The sequence below is a fragment of the Panthera uncia genome, chromosome B1 (assembly GCF_023721935.1).
Source record: "Panthera uncia isolate 11264 chromosome B1, Puncia_PCG_1.0, whole genome shotgun sequence".
NCBI lineage: Eukaryota > Metazoa > Chordata > Mammalia > Carnivora > Felidae > Panthera > Panthera uncia.
This window is the reverse complement of record NC_064811.1, coordinates 98,418,860-98,434,972: the sequence shown is the minus strand read 5'-3', so window position 1 is coordinate 98,434,972 and position 16,113 is coordinate 98,418,860. Positions and strand designations below refer to the sequence as shown.

Genomic DNA, 16,113 nt, shown 5'->3' with positions numbered 1-16,113 from the left:
GAAAATTGCTACCTTACTATTTGAACACAAATACCGAATATATACCCAAGGAGGATTATAACTAATAATGTTCTAAAATATAAAAATGAAAACATTATTCTTCATTAAAAACTTTTAAAAAATATCCATGTGACATCAATCACAACCTACTTGAACATTTCAATGGTGAGTGGTTTCATAAGGCAAATATTTTACAGAAAACTAGAATTAAATTAGATCTCAGGTAGTATTTTCAAAAGTACTAACTTTGTTGTCAACACTAAATTGCCTTGTTTATTAAAACAAATACTTATACAGACATTCTATGTTATCTTTCTTACACAGAATCATATCATTTTCCCAAGAAACCCAGGAGATTTTACACAAATTGATATGCATTAAATAACTCAGAAGAGGGGCGCCTGGGTGGCTCAGTCGGTTAAGCTTCCGACTTTGGCTCGGGTCATGATCTCGCGGTTCGTGGGGTTGAGCCCTGCGTTGGCTCTGTGCTGTCAACTTGGAGCCTGGGGCCTGCTTTGGATTCTGTGTCTCCCTCTCTCCCTGCCCCTCTCCCACTCATGCTGTCTCTCAAAAATAAGTATTAAGAAAAAAAAATTTTAAATAAAAAATAAATAAAATAACTCAGAAGAAACCTTAAATTGATAAACAAATCTTGGTGAACTAAAGTAAATTTCTACATTATTCACAAATGCATGTTCTTGACTAAAAGGACTTTAAATTTAATTAAAAGCAATTATCACTGAGGTGCCTGGCTGGCTCAGTCAAAAAAGCGTGCAATTCTTGGTCCCAGCGTCATGAGTTCAAGCCCCAAATTGAGTGTAGAGATTAGTTAAATAAATAAAATTTTAAAAATAAAACAAGTATTGGGGCGCCTGGGTGGCGCAGTCGGTTAAGCGTCCGACTTCAGCCAGGTCACGATCTCGCGGTCTGTGAGTTCGAGCCCCGCGTCAGGCTCTGGGCTGATGGCTCGGAGCCTGGAGCCTGTTTCCGATTCTGTGTCTCCCTCTCTCTCTGCCCCTCCCCCGTTCATGCTCTGTCTCTCTCTGTCCCAACAATAAATTAAAAAATAATAATAATAAAAAATAAATAAATAAATAAAACAAGTATTATTAATAAGTTTTGTTTAATCACTTAAACTTCCTTCCTATATTCATTCACTCAACAAACATTTACTGAGCCAGGTATTCCGCCAGGCACTGGACTAATAATGAGGAAAGGCAGACAATAATACAATGAGTAACAACTTGTAACTTGTACTAGAAGAGCTATGTGCTGAGTGCTAACAGAAAAACAATGCAAGGAAAGAGGGTGGAAAATGCATATAAGGTGAGACAGTATGCACTTTTAAACAGGATAGTCATGGAAAGTTTAGTTGCGAATTGTTACCTTTGCACAAATGTTTGAAGGAGGTGAAGATACCACCTGGGAAAAAGACATCCCGAACAGAGTGAATTTGAATAGCATGCTTAGCATGTTGGGAAAATGGTAAGCTATTCAATGTGGCAGAAGAAATGTGAACAAAGAACAGACAAGATGAAAAGGAGGGATGGGAACAGATCATGTGGGGCACTGAAAAACCTCTGTGAGGACTTTGGCTCTAAACTCTTTTTCAAAGCACAAAAACCTACGAAAGAATGAGATAGATCAGTTCAATACCAATGGTCAAATGCCCACTAAGGAAAGCATTGAGGAATAAAGAAGCATCTTATCTAAAGAATTAAAGCCAGGGCTTACTTCCAGCCCAACATATTAGCTCATCACTTATTAGCTGTTCGGTCTTAGATAAATCCTTATCCTCTCTGATTTACAGCTTCTTCATCTATAAAATGGAGATAACAATAATAGCCCCAATTAACATAGATTAAATGTTTCAAGAATTCTAAAACACTATACTATGTTAGTTGTTTCCTTTTTAACTCTGTGGATTGCAACCTTCCCTAAAGTGATCTAAATGATCCCCAAATATTTAATATAAATTAAGTTTTTAATAAATGCATAATATTACAACATTAAAGGAGCTCTACATTGGTAGTAAATTTGTATTTTTAATGAAAGAATCCTATTAAAATGATACTCTTTCATCATTTACTAGGCACCAGGTTTGCATCATGAACTGTGCTGAAGTATATAAAACAACCCCTCCCTTTAATGAGCTTACTTTGGTGAAGGGCAAACACACAAACAGATAATTTTAAAATACTGTGGCTTCCACTCTTGTGCAAGATGTCAAACTAGTATATGCCCTCTGCTCCCTAACCCCAGCCCAAGTCTGGAGATTATACAAAAGGAATAGGTAGCCAAATGAGAAACAGGAAGAAACCTTAAGGACACCAAAGTAACTGGCTTCTAAAGTGGGAAGGAAACAGCAGCCAAGAAATAGAGAGGGACAAGTGCTACAGACTGGAAAAGAGCTTTCGAGTTAGGACCTTTTCCTTTCTTCACATTGCTCTCGGCAGAGAATTCCCACCCCACACAATGCAATGAAACAGGAAAGTTCAGCTACCCCGCTAGTGCCATCTGGAGTGTAAGGGAGATTATAACATTATAACAACAGGAAAGCACTAGAGCACAACCAGTTTGGTTACCAGTTTGGGAACTGGTAACAAGTACGGGGACCTGTAAGGGCCCTGTGTGTTCTTCTCTCTTGCCTACTTCACAAATAGAACAGAGATTAGTAGGATCTGGAAAAAATCATGCCACTAGGCTGGGTAACAGTCTCAGGCTGCATCACTCCAGATCAAGCCCCTCTACTCACATCCTACCTCTACTCACTGAAATCATTTGAATAAACACAAATGAGAGTTCACCCGTCTCATGTAAACATTATTAGTTTGTAATTTGGTTGTACTCCAGGAAAAAGACAACCAGACACTTGAGGAGTAGGAGCAAACTGAACATTTTACAACATAGGAAACAGAATAAACAGACCGAAGGAAATACAAATTTAAAATAAACAATAAATATCCACCAACTGAATATGGCAGCTTTTTAAAATACTGCAATTTTGCAAAAGAATGACTTAACTAGCAAAATGGATAGAAGTGAAAACCATATTAAGAAGCAATAAGCTCAGATCAGGAAATTTTCCTGCAAGTACTAAAAAAGGAGTAAAGAAGTGGAAAATATAAACATTTCAAAAAAGCTAAAAGGCATGAGTGAAATCTAAAACTATCAATACTATCTAAAAGAATTCCCAGAAAAACTAAATTGAGTGAACACTTTTAAAAATGACTATGATTTTTCCACAATTAAAAGCCAAAAAACTCACAGACAGAGAATACATAACTCAAAAAAATCCACACATGATGTGGGGAAGGAAGTAGGATGAAAGTTATGAAGCCTTAAACTGAAAAGAGAGAGAAAAAAGAGATTTTCAAGCCCATTTATTGGCAAACAATAGAAATGGAGACACCTGGGTGGCTCAGGTAAGCCTCTGACTCTTTATTTTGGCTCAGGTCACGATCCCAGGGTGGTGGGATTGAGCCCTGTGTCAGGCTCTGTGCTGAGTGTACAGCCTGCTTGGGATTCTGTCTCCCTCTCTCTCTCCCCCCCCCCCCCCCCAATACGCAAGCTTGCTCGCTTGCTCTCTCTCTCTCAAAATAAACATTTTAAAAAGAAAGAAAACATGAATCAAAAAATAAACTTTTGTAAAAACTAATATAACAGACAAAATTTTCACAAGCTTGATTAAGGAAAAAAAGAAACATATATAAACACCAAGGAAATTGATAAATGAGAAATGACCACAGATACAGAAGCAACCAAAAGAACTATAAACGAGTATCACTTAAGTTTTATGGCAATAACTTCCAAAATCTAAAGGAAAGGGTAATTTCCCCAAAAAATACAAATTAACAAAATCAAGCCAAGAGAAAGTAGAAAATATTTTCGAAACCTAGAACAACGTGGAAACAAAAGTTCTCCCACTGCAAATGCCATCTGGATCACATGGATTCAAAGTTCAATTTTATCTAAAAGTTAAAGAACTGTTAATTCTAATGGTATATTATTGCAGGGCACAGGAAAAATAATATACAAAGTATCCCAAATCATTTCATGAAGCTAACATAACCTGAATATCAAAACACGATAAATTTCAGCCTAATGTGACTTGGATATAAAACTCATAAATAAAGCACTAGCAAACATAATGCATCAATGTGTCAAAGAATAATATACACTATTGAAAAGAATAGTCAAGGAGGGTTTATTCCAGGAATGCAAATGTGATTCTATATTTATGCTTTCAATAAATATTCGGGAGGTTATGCAGAAAAGAGCTAATAAAGCAATGTTTGCAACAGCCAAAAGGTGGAAACCCAAATGTTCATCAACTAACGGAAGGGATAAACAACATATGGTATGAGCATGTTACATGTGTATACATACTCTAACAGTGGAATATTATTCAGCTATAAAAAGAAATGAAGTTGGGGCGCCTGGGTAGCTCAGTGGGTTAAGCGCCTGACTTCGGCTCAGGTCATGATCTCGCGGTCAGTGAGTTCGAGCCCCACGTCGGGCTCTGTGCTGACAGCTCAGAGCCTGGAGCCTGTTTCAGATTCTGTGTCTCCCTCTCTCTCTGACCCTCCCCTGTTCATACTCTATCTCTCTCTCAGTCCCAAAAATAAATAAATGTTAAAAAAAAAAATTAAAAAAAAAAAAAAAGAAATGAAGTACTTTTCATACTACCATATGGATGAACACCGAAAACACTTTGCTAAGTGAAAGAAGTCAGTCATGCAGGACCACACGTTATGTTTCCATTGATACAAAATGTCCAGAACAGAGAAATCTAGAGACAGTCAGTGATTGCTTTGACTGTAGAAATGGGGGTTATAGAGATGAGAAGGGAAGAGTAACAGCTAAAGGACACAAGGATTCTTCTCGAGATGATGAAAATGTTCTAAAATTGTGGTGATAGGTCTGCCTAAAAACTACTGAATTGTACTTTCAATGAGTAAATTGTATGATATGTGAATTATATTTCAATAAAACTACGTAAGAAAAAAGAAAAAAGACAACATAGCAAGACCAGAGATTGCCATCTCAGAAAGGCCTGTTTGCAAGGTTTTAGGCTTTTGGAATTTAAATTTTTGAGAGGATTCCCACACAATAACTAGTGAGTGCTGGTTACTGTGCCTGAACTGTGTTTTATCCTGAACACCTGTTTTCCTTCTGGAAGTATGGAATTTTGATAACCTATGAAGCAGAGGATAACTATGTGACTACTCCAATAAAACCCTACGCACTGAGTCTCTAAACAGCTTTCTGACAGACAACACTACTTGTCACCACAATTTGGTGCTGGAGGAATTCGTGTGTTTTTTGTAACTCTGCTGGAATAAAATTGTGAGAAACTTGTGCCTGATTTCCATCAGACATCACCCCATGATCGCTCCCCATTTGCTGATTTTGCTTTATTTCTTTTTGCCATAATTAATAAAGCATACCAGGAAATACTATATGCTGAGTACTCGGAGTTTTACAAAATCACCAAACCTGGGAAGGAGAGGGATCTTGGAGACCTCAACACAGAGGCATTATGAAAGTACTTTGTTTCTACCAGGCTTGCAAAGTTAAAAGAGACACTGTTGGTTGGGATAAATGGAAAGAAGTGCTTTCTCTTCTTGTTGACTAATAAAACATGTGATTATACTGTACTACCCTTGCAGAAATATTATATCAACCTGGCAACAACCGTTAAATTTAAAAACATTTATTTATTTATTTATTTATTTATTTTTCATTTGAGAGAGAGAGAGAGAGAGAGAGAGAAGGGGAAAAGGACAGAGGGAAAGGGAGAGAGAATCTTAAGCAGGCTCCATACTCCGCACAGAACCTGACACGAGGCTTGATCTTACAACCCTGGGAACGTGACCTGAGCCAAAATCAAGAGTTGGACACTCAGCCAACTGAGCCACCCAGGCACCCCAAAACAAACACCCTTCAATCTAAAAGCTCTAATACTGAGATTCTATGCCCCCCCAAAAGTATTACCTTTTTGAGCTATACTATGTAGGTGCAATAAATAAGGAAAGAATCAAAATGAATATCCATAAACAGGAACATAATTATATAAGAGGGTGTTTTTGAGTGACAAAGGCAAAATGCAGAAATGTAATATAATCCCATTTTTGTAAAACATATGTGAAAAAATATATATGCTTTACATGAACTTCTTAACAAGGAAGAGTGTGTATATGTTTTATTAAAATGGGGATGGACAGCCAAACTTGAAAATAAAAGTGAAAAAAAAAAAGCCTGTACGAAAAAAACCTATAGTATGTATCTTAATTACATTCACACATTATAAGTTATGTACGTGTATACACACACAAAAAATTTAAATAAATACGACATACCAGAAAACAACAAATGAAAAGAAATTTGATATTGCAATTTTAGGCTCAGATAAAATTGACTGAATAAAAATACAACTGATCTCTCTACATTGATTTTGTATCCTGTAACTGTACCGAATTCGAGCATTAGTTCTAACAGTTCCTGCTGGAGCCTTAATAGTTTCACTTCTTCTTTTCCTATTTGGATGCCATTTATTTCTTTTTCTTGACTAACTGCTCTGGCTAGGACTTCCAGTGCTATGTTGAATAGGTGTGGTGAGAATGGGCACCCTGTTTTGTTTCTGATCTTAGAGGAAAAGCTTTTGCCTTTTCATAATTAAAAATGATGTCAGCTGTGTAGTTGTCATAAATGGCTTTTATTATATTGAGGCACATTCCCTCTATACCCACTTTGTTGAGAAATTTTATACTGGAAGGGTATTAAATTTCGTCAAATGCTTTTCTGCATGTAATTTTTCCTTTCTTTAATGTGGTATATGACATTTATTGATTTTCAAATATTGAACCATCCTTGCACGTCAGGAATAAATCCCACTTGATCATAGTACATGATCCTTACAATATGCTACTGAATTTGATTTCCTAACATTTTGCTGAGAATTTTTCCATCTATACTTGCCAGGGATATTGGCCTATATTTTCTTTCCTTGTAGTGTCCTTATTTATCTTTGTTATCAGGGTAAAGCTGGCCTCATAAAAAGGAGTTTGGACGTGTTCCCTTTTCTTCAATTGATTTAAAAATGAATATTAAGCTAGAAAACAAATTGAATTGTATTCACCAAATGGCATATTAGAGTCCTAACCTCCAGTGCCTGTGAACACTTGGAAATAGGGCTTTTGCAGATGTAATGAGGTTAAGATGAGGTCATTAGTGTGGGCCCTTATCCAATAAGGCTAGCAGTTATCATTAAAAGAGACAGAAACACACAGAGAGAATACTGTTTAATGACAGGCAGAGAATGGTGCGATACAACTACAGGTAAGGGAACACCAAGGATTGACAGCCACCACCAGAAGCAAAAAGGGGAAAGGAAGGCTTCTGCTCAGAGCCCTTGAAAGAAAACAACTCTGCCAACCTTGATTTTGGACTTCCAGACTCTGGAGCTGTGAGAGAATAAATTTCTATTGTTTTATGTCATTCATTTTGTTCTGCTTTGCTACAGCGGTCCTAGAAAACTAATAAAAGCGCTAATAAAGCTATGAAATTCCTTTGTTCTTTTACGTTTATTGGGATTTGTTTTGATTATAAAATATTACATAGATTTTTAAAATAACATAGAAGTACTGCATAGGGAAAATATAGAATACCCATAATCCTACATAAAATCACTGCTAATAAAGCTACTGAAATATATTTTTAATAGTATCCTGGCCTAACCATCAAACTATACAGTAAAATTTCATTTTAACATCTTTTCACTAATAAGCAATACAGCAACTCAAAGACACGCTGAAGACTTTTTATTGGTACACTACAACTGTTCACCTAACTAGTAAAAGTATTCAAGGTTTCATTTTCAATAACTCGATAGCAAGGTGAAGAGGTATAGCAAGGTGAAGCAATTAAAAGCCTAATTCATTATAGAGGTATCTTGACTTCTGTAAATTGAAGGATTAGAGTAAGGAAGATACAACTGAAGAACAGATATCCTTTGACACACAAAACCACTGTCACCCCACAAATGGAGGTATTGGAGAAGAGTGTACTAGAACATTTATAAAACAAAGACAGAAAATGAGATTAAAGTCATAAGAAAATACTGTACCACCACAAACAAAAACAGCAAATTTTAAGTAATTCCCAATGTTCTGTACTTTTTTGCACTATTTCTTTTCATCTAAAAAAGAACTATGCTTTATCTCTCATGGCTTTTACCTACTCACTAGTTCCCACTGATAACTAACCAGAGAAAGACATGAGTTCATGTGTATCCAGAATATAGAGTATGAACATTAAAGACAATGGCTTATAGCAATCTGTTTTAAGATACGACTTCAGAAGCCAATTATGCCAAAGCAGGCATAACCTAACATTTCTTTGCCTTGACAAAGGCCAAAACGGAACTCTTGCTTTGCCTATATCTTCCCCCTCATCTCATTTGATGGTAACTTTGTCTTTCCAGTTGCTGAGAACAAGTATCTTGCTATGATCTTTGACTCTGCTTTCTCACCTACCTCTGTCAGAATGTGACCAATTCTCACCCCCTCTGCTTCTACTATTCTCGCTTCTACTATTCTCGACGTATCCATCATCAAATCTTGCCTGGATTGCTAGAATAGCCTAATTGTCTCCTAGATGCTGCCCTTACCCAACAAAACCTACCCTCAAGAACAGGCAAAAAGAACCATCTAAAATTAAATCATAATGTCATCCCCCTCCTTATAATCTTTCAATGGGTCTTTATTACCTTCAGATTAAAACCCAAAAAGTCTTTACAATGGACTGCAAGGCCCTATACTACCTGCCAAAAGTAAAAAACACTTTTTTCTATACTCTCACTGCACTAATGAGACCAGATGTGTTCTTCCACAAGCCATTCTCCAATTCTCAGTGGACACCAACACAATACCTACAATTTAACTCAATTTTGACATTATCTACCTGCAGTCAGTGTCAAATCCCAAGACAAGGGCTCAGTCCCAAAAGACCATCCCACTCACTTCAGCTGCTCATCACATGTCCCAAGTTGTTACCTGTACTTCTGATTAATTGCCTATAATTTGGAGGTTCCCATGATATTCTCCATAGATCCAATTAATTTGCTAGCATGGCTCACAGAACTCAGGAAAACAGCTTACCGACTAGACTTGAGGTTTATTATGAAAAGATACTCGGAAACAGCCAGATGGAAGAGAGGCAAAGGGTAAGGTATGTGGGAAGGGGGACGGAATGCCCATGCCCTCTCCAGACATACGCCCTCCCGGCACCTCCCTATGTTCAACAATCCGAAAGCTCTCCAAATCCCTTCAGTTAGGATTTTTTATGGAGGCTTCATTACACAGGGCACAACTGATTAAATCACTAGCCATTAGTGATTAGCTCGAAATCCACCGCGCTCCCCTCCCTGGAAGTGGAGGGAGGTGGACAGGCTGAAAGTTCAATTCCTCTAATCACACAGTTGGTTCCCCTGGCAACCAGCACCCCCTCCTAAGGCTATCTAGGAGCTCTGAACCACCAGTCATCTCATTAGCATGCAAAAAAACACATTTATTGCTTCCAGAGATTCCAAGGGTTTTAGAAGCTGTGTGCCAGAAAATGGTGCCAGAGATCAAATACTGTATGTATTTCTTACTATGTCACACCTGCCCATCCCCTCACCTTCACCTCTAAATACTTTTCCTATACTTTCTCCACTGCAGTTGTATCACCCTCCTTGTTTCTGAACACACCATGCAAACACCTGCTTTAAAGTGGCTATTCTTCGGCCTGGAACACACTTCCCCTTGATACCCACATGACTTCTCCCTGGCTCCCTTCGGGATTGCTCTGTTCAAAAAACACCTTCTAAATGAGGCCTATATTGATTTAAAATTGCAACCACAACCTCCACTCCACACTCTCAACTCCCCTTACCCTGCTCTACCACCTTTCTTTTCTCCTTGGCATTTATCACCATCTTATATACTACATAACTGACTTACTAGGATTATTATTGTTTCTCCTCTCAATCATCTTAGAATGTAAAGGGAATCCCAGGCATGTAAAACAGTGCACAGTACACGGTAAGTACTCACTAAATATTTATTAAAGAAAGCTCAGGACATAAAGTGAAACCTCAATCAACAAATCAGTGCTCCTATAACAAAGATGACCTAGGCAATCAGGACTCAGGACAATCTCCCACCAAGTGGCAGCTACATCACTGTCAGTACTATTGCCAAGGAGGTAGGATTATTTCAGGCCTATACAACATACTATATAGGAGGAAAAGTCTTCCAGAATTCAAACATCCTGCTTGAAACGGAAGGCCACCATGAGAGGGGCAAGAGTTTTACTTTGCAGGCCAAGAAGTTTAGAAGACATCTGGTGGACAAAGAATGCCCTGATAGGTTCTTGACAAGGACAGAATCTATGGTCTGATACTGACCTCAAGTGTCCCACAATTATTCATTCCACCAATGATAAAGCTTCTAGCATCACAGAAAATTGCTCAACTATTCAATCATTAAAATCATATCAGTTACATAATCTATAATCATAATGATATAAAAAGGTTCATAGTTGTTAAATATCATAAACCATGTATAAAATACCTAATAAATGCCCAAAATAATCAGGCATTCAATAAATGTAAGCTAACTATAATGATAGCAGCAACACTACCTTTGAGGTAAATGGTCTTTAATAATATAAAGAAACATTTGAAAAGAAAGTAAAAGCTGTATTATATATATCTCATTTTGCTATCTTTCTCCATTTCCTTACACTGATGTATCAATCTTGACTATAGCCTTAGTTAGGTCAGATAAATTGTACAATAAAGTATCAATTTCTAAATTTTAGTATCTGTGAATAAGTTATTCTTAGTAGAAAATAAAACAATTTCATTTACAGAGCTATCCTACTGTAAGAAACTTAACATGAAAAATTCTAATTTACAAAAAAAAGTGTTTGGGAATGCTTCACTTTACAAATGGACTCATCACAGTATTGTTTTAAACATTCATTACAACCTTTTGGACTAGAGAAAGAGAAATTAAGTTAAAACATTAGAAGGCAACGCATCAGAAATAAATGGAAAGCAACTCTGGAATAACAATGCAAACAAAAGAGGTTTAATTGAGAAAAATTCAACCTATGTACCACTTTTCAGAAAAATAACTACAAACTTCCTTAATGAGAACTTTAATTCGTAAATAACATGATCCATCCAGCCATAAAACATAACTAGAGCACCCAAAATGCATCTGGACACTGCTCTCATCATGTCTCTGGGTCCCGGAGAAAGCTCCTCTGCCTGCCTACCACCCTTCGTGGTGTCCATATGGTACTCTCGGTACACCTGAGATGACAGCACACACACCGTCATCTCCAGGTTCTCTTACTCCGCGTTCCCTCTACAGAAACACAGTACAGAGTTTTAAAAGAAATGTACAAAGTGCAGTGGTAACACAAAAATGAAGGAATCTACTGTCCTTTGCTGGCTTAGAAAATACTTCACAGGTGTGGTATGGGTGACCAGTAAGTTGAAAGGGTAATGGGAGGAGGAGAAGCGGTATCTTACAAAGGTAAGGTATAAGAAAACATGAACTATTGGATCTTTGGAAACTCATTTCAGTTTGGGGGAGGACTGGGAACAGGCTGAGATGAGGCTCAGAAAAGGAAGACCTCCTATTTCTGACTACCTTTGTCTCATTGATTTTTGATTCTCTAGTGCCTAGCATACAATAGGTCAATAAATGTTCACTGAATAAATTTGCTAACTCAGAAAATCACAAAAAGTAAAAAAAGTTTGGAATTTGGAGGCTCCAAATTCCAAAGGAAAAGTATTTCTTCAAAAGGCTTTCTGCAAGTCAATATTTACAAAATAGAAGTAAACAGAGGTTACATTTACAAAATGTGTTCAAAAATACCAAATTAATTTTAAAAAATCACAATTCAGATAAATGATAGTTTAGGTACTGAAACATGGTTTATGTTGCATAATATTTTATTTTCTGATGAATTACAAATATGAATATAAGCAGCAACTTTTCTGAAGTGACTCATAAAACAAAAATTCTTCAACTACATCCAATGGTTTGTAGCATTTTTGTGTATGTCAGAGACACTTTTGGTGGCCTAATGAGGCCTATGGACTCCGTGGGAAAACGTTTGTAAATGCATAAAATAAAATTCATAATATAATTCATCAATTATGTTAAAATTCAGTTCTAACCACAGACTACAGTTCTAATCATGGACCCTCCTTTAAGAATTCTTGATAGAGGGTATCGGTTAACTTCGAAAAGCAAAGAATAGACACTTCTTACCTAAAGAGCACCCCCCCATATATATGTAATATTCCTATTATCTTAAAAAAGCTCATAATAAATTACCAAGATTAGGATATTATATAAAGTTAATATTTAAAGTTTAAATAACTTTTGAAGGTTTTATTTGTGGTAGAACAGGCTGCTTCCATTTCTTATTCCTACTATGTGCATCTGTTGTAATGCAAAATTTTCTAACATCATTTCATCTGTACAAAATTAATAAGAATATACTAATGCTATATTTGTATCATCACTAATCTCTAGCTAGTTCTCCAAACATGACATCTAGTACACTTCCTCCCTTAATCCAAGAGCTCATGAGTACTAGTAGGCTAGACTGACAATCTTCTGGGCCCCAGCACACCTAGCACGCTCTGTATTCAGAATACTTTCAGATGCACTACATAAACGACCTCACTGTAGGTTGTCTTTGGGATCTATAATTAAGAAACACCTTATAGTTAAAGCTGTCAAATAACAAGATCTGCTCAGTATTGTAGTAACTAAATGTCTTTGTAGGATAACTTAATCTACCACTTTATAGATTTCAAACATACTTTTGGAAAATTGTAGGGTACAGCAACATCCTCCCTAGCATGGTAGGTGAGTGAGTTCCAAACAGTATCAACAGGGAAAATAAAAATAACTCTGATTTTGACTCTTTAATGGGCATATCACCTTAAAATAAATCAGAATTTTTATTTTTTAACTCTTTGTCTTGCTAAAACTTCTAAACCATAATTCTAAAATTGTGTTTGATACTACAGTTTAAAAGAAACATTTATTTGACACTAAATATAATACAAAAAAATCTTGAATCACAGTACACTGTAAAATCATAAAAAATTTTGAAAAGAAATTTTCTTTTTTAAGGAAGAGAACAAACACGATGGAGAACGGTACCCCTCCCATATTAAAATAGCTATCTTTTAAAAAACTTCTTTTTGTATCTTCTAGAGAATATTAATGGATTGACAACTAGTGTCAAGTTTCATGAACAATATACAATCTACATATGTTTATAAAAAGTTCTTAACTAATAAAGAAATAAAGGTGTTCTTGATTACTTATTTTCTACACTGCAGGAAAAAATACACATAACTACCTATGAGTTTAATTTGTGAACAAACTTAAATAAATCACTTTATAGTTTATTACCAGTAATCACGAATGTAGACAAATTGTCCAAAAAAGCTCATTTTAAGAGCCTCCAAAATGTAAAACAAAAACAAAACCTGTGTTTTTTCCAGACTGTAATTAACTCTTACTTACAGTTGAGTTTGTCTATTTGAATTCTTATGACAATGGCAGATAAATCATGTATTATTTTTACAAAATAAGTTTTATTTTTCTAATTTCTCCTTCACAGGATGAAGGAGCTTTGCCTAGGCCATCATCAGGAAACCAAAAATAGAAAATTAAACTAACAAGTACCCATTTAGCCAAAAGCTCATTTCAATCAGAATTTTGTGTTAGTACTTGTTACTTCCTTTAAACACTGAGAATTAGCAATGTTCTTTTAAAGAACAGAGTTAAAAGCGAATCAGACCCTAATTACAAAGAACTTCCGAAGTTTAAACATCCCTCACAATAGCCTTGAAAATCCAGTGCAAAAGTGTATATATATTTTTCCAGATAAGGAAACATTCTGGCATACTCTGCTGTCTAACAAAGCCTTCCAGTACATTTTGCAAGCATTAATCAGACTTTGCATTGATACAGAAAACCTTGCAGCAAGATAACAAAACCTCAGAACATGCTCAGATTGCAGTCTTTAGAAGGCTTCCCTAGTACACCTGTACAAGTACTTCCTGTTCTCCAACGATGTTTAAAAGTAGTTTGGTAAATGTCCCATAAGTTGTTGTCTAAAAGCTAAACATTAACTTCATAAATTACTACTACCAACCAGAAACCACCAGCCCAAAGATTCTTACGTATCCAGTCATCTCTCTTCTCCAAGGAGGACAACATAACCATCTGGACCCCTTTATAGAGCTGCTGCTCGGGAGTGGCAGTGGCTTCGCAAGCAAGGCGCAGGGGCCAAGTAAGCTATATTCACAATCCCAACGCACCCAGCTGGACTCCAGGTTCTGCCTCTTGCCCGCCCTCAAACACAGCAGCAAGAACAGCCACGACCCAGTAAACAGAGCACCTCCTTTCGCCTCCCGCGCTCCTCCAGCCTGCCCACAGGCATCTCCGCCAGGCCGGGACGTGACGGGCAGGAGGCGGGCAGGCTGCGTGCCCTCGGGCGCCTGAACCCGGGCGAAAAGTCCGCGGAGCAGGAGCGGAGGATGTCACAGGGCTGCTGCTAGGGGAGAGACAAGGTCTGGCGCTGAAACTGGGGTCTCCCACTCAGGCCCGGGGTCTCCAGTCGTTGGATCTCTATCTAGAGACTAGTTTCGGAGACTTACCTTGAGCTCTGCCCTCCTAACGAGAGGAGCGTGCGGTCCAGGTAGAGAAACACGGGCCTTCCACTTCCACAGGGCTACCTCCCGCTGGCCCAGCTCTGCCTCACGCCAACACCCGGCTGATACTAACAGCTGCCACCGTAGCCGAGGTTCACCGGGAACTGGAGCAGTGGCGTCTGGTATCGCCGCCCAGAGCTCGACCCGGAGCACGGAGCATGCGCACACGCCTCAACACCCAAGGGCCAGTCAGGACAGTGACACCTGCGATCAACAGGTCCCGGGAGACCCGCCCCAATCTCCGCCTCGCGCCCGCCCCGCCTCCTTGGGAAAGGCTCCGCCTTCACGCTCACCGAGTTAACCCCGCCCCGCACGCGATTTCCCGGCTTTCCGGACCTGGCGAACTGTATTCCCGCGGGGGTTCGATTGGGCGCGCGATCCAGTTGACTTACTCCAAGGCGCGAGATCCCGCGAGAGCGGGAGCTTGAACATTTCCCCTAAGGCAGGGGCGGTGTGGGAGGGCTTGCTGAGCAGTTGGGAAAGGTGCGTGCAGGTTGGCTCTGTGGTGTAGAAGGAGGGCTAGTTCTCCTCAAGTGGAGGTGATTGATTATTCCGGTGCTCTTGGTCATTATATTCGGTATTTTCTAAGCTCAGGAACGCGGACCTACCAAGGACTGGGCTTTAGGTTAGTTAGGCATTGTTACCTGAGAGGGAACAATCTGTACTGCCTGGCACCGAAACTACTTGCGAATATGCAATTCCTTTAGCTTTCTGTGAATCATTATGATCTGTTTGCAGTTAAATGGCTTCCATTGGCATGAATGTATATTCCCTAACTGGTTGTTTCGTGACTGTTAATAAAATCAAAGCTGTAATAACCGTGTTGACTCGGTTAATGGTTAATTGTGTTAAGAAAAATTTGGCTGTCTCTTTACTATGCTTTAGAACAGGTTTGAAGTTAGAAGCTACTGCTTGGGAACTGGGCTAAACTTTGTTTTGTAATAAACTGTTTTTTAAAAATAGAAGTTAAAAAAAAACCCACTACCATCTTTAGTATCAAAGATCCCTCAATAAGAATTAAATAAAATTTTGAAACTCATTTCAAAGCTGGTGCCGGCAGAACATACAGATTATAAAAATTGATTTAAGTAAAATCATGGGCAACTAGAAGTTTATTTGAAGAATTAGAATGAAGAAACATTTTACATTGATATGGGTGCATTGTGCTTAAGACTGAATGAGAATGTATTGAGCGTGTATAGATTCCTTTCACTGAATTAAACATGAAATAATAGTGAAAGTGAAGGCAGTTCCTGCGTTCAAGAAATGTAAAACTTCTGGAGGAGGAAAAAACCTCTGCATTAAAAAAT

General features: G+C 37.9%; 1 protein-coding gene across 1 annotated transcript in view; it reads right to left on the bottom strand.

Annotated features, from left to right (window-relative positions):
• USP53 (ubiquitin specific peptidase 53) overlaps positions 1-15,011 on the bottom strand; it is a 64,963-nt gene extending 49,952 nt beyond the window's left edge. Inside the window, exon 1 of the mRNA XM_049631099.1 lies at positions 14,750-15,011. The gene's annotated coding sequence lies outside the window, so the exon portion shown is untranslated. The remainder of the gene's footprint in view (positions 1-14,749) is intronic.
• Positions 15,012-16,113: the final 1,102 nt, after the last annotated feature.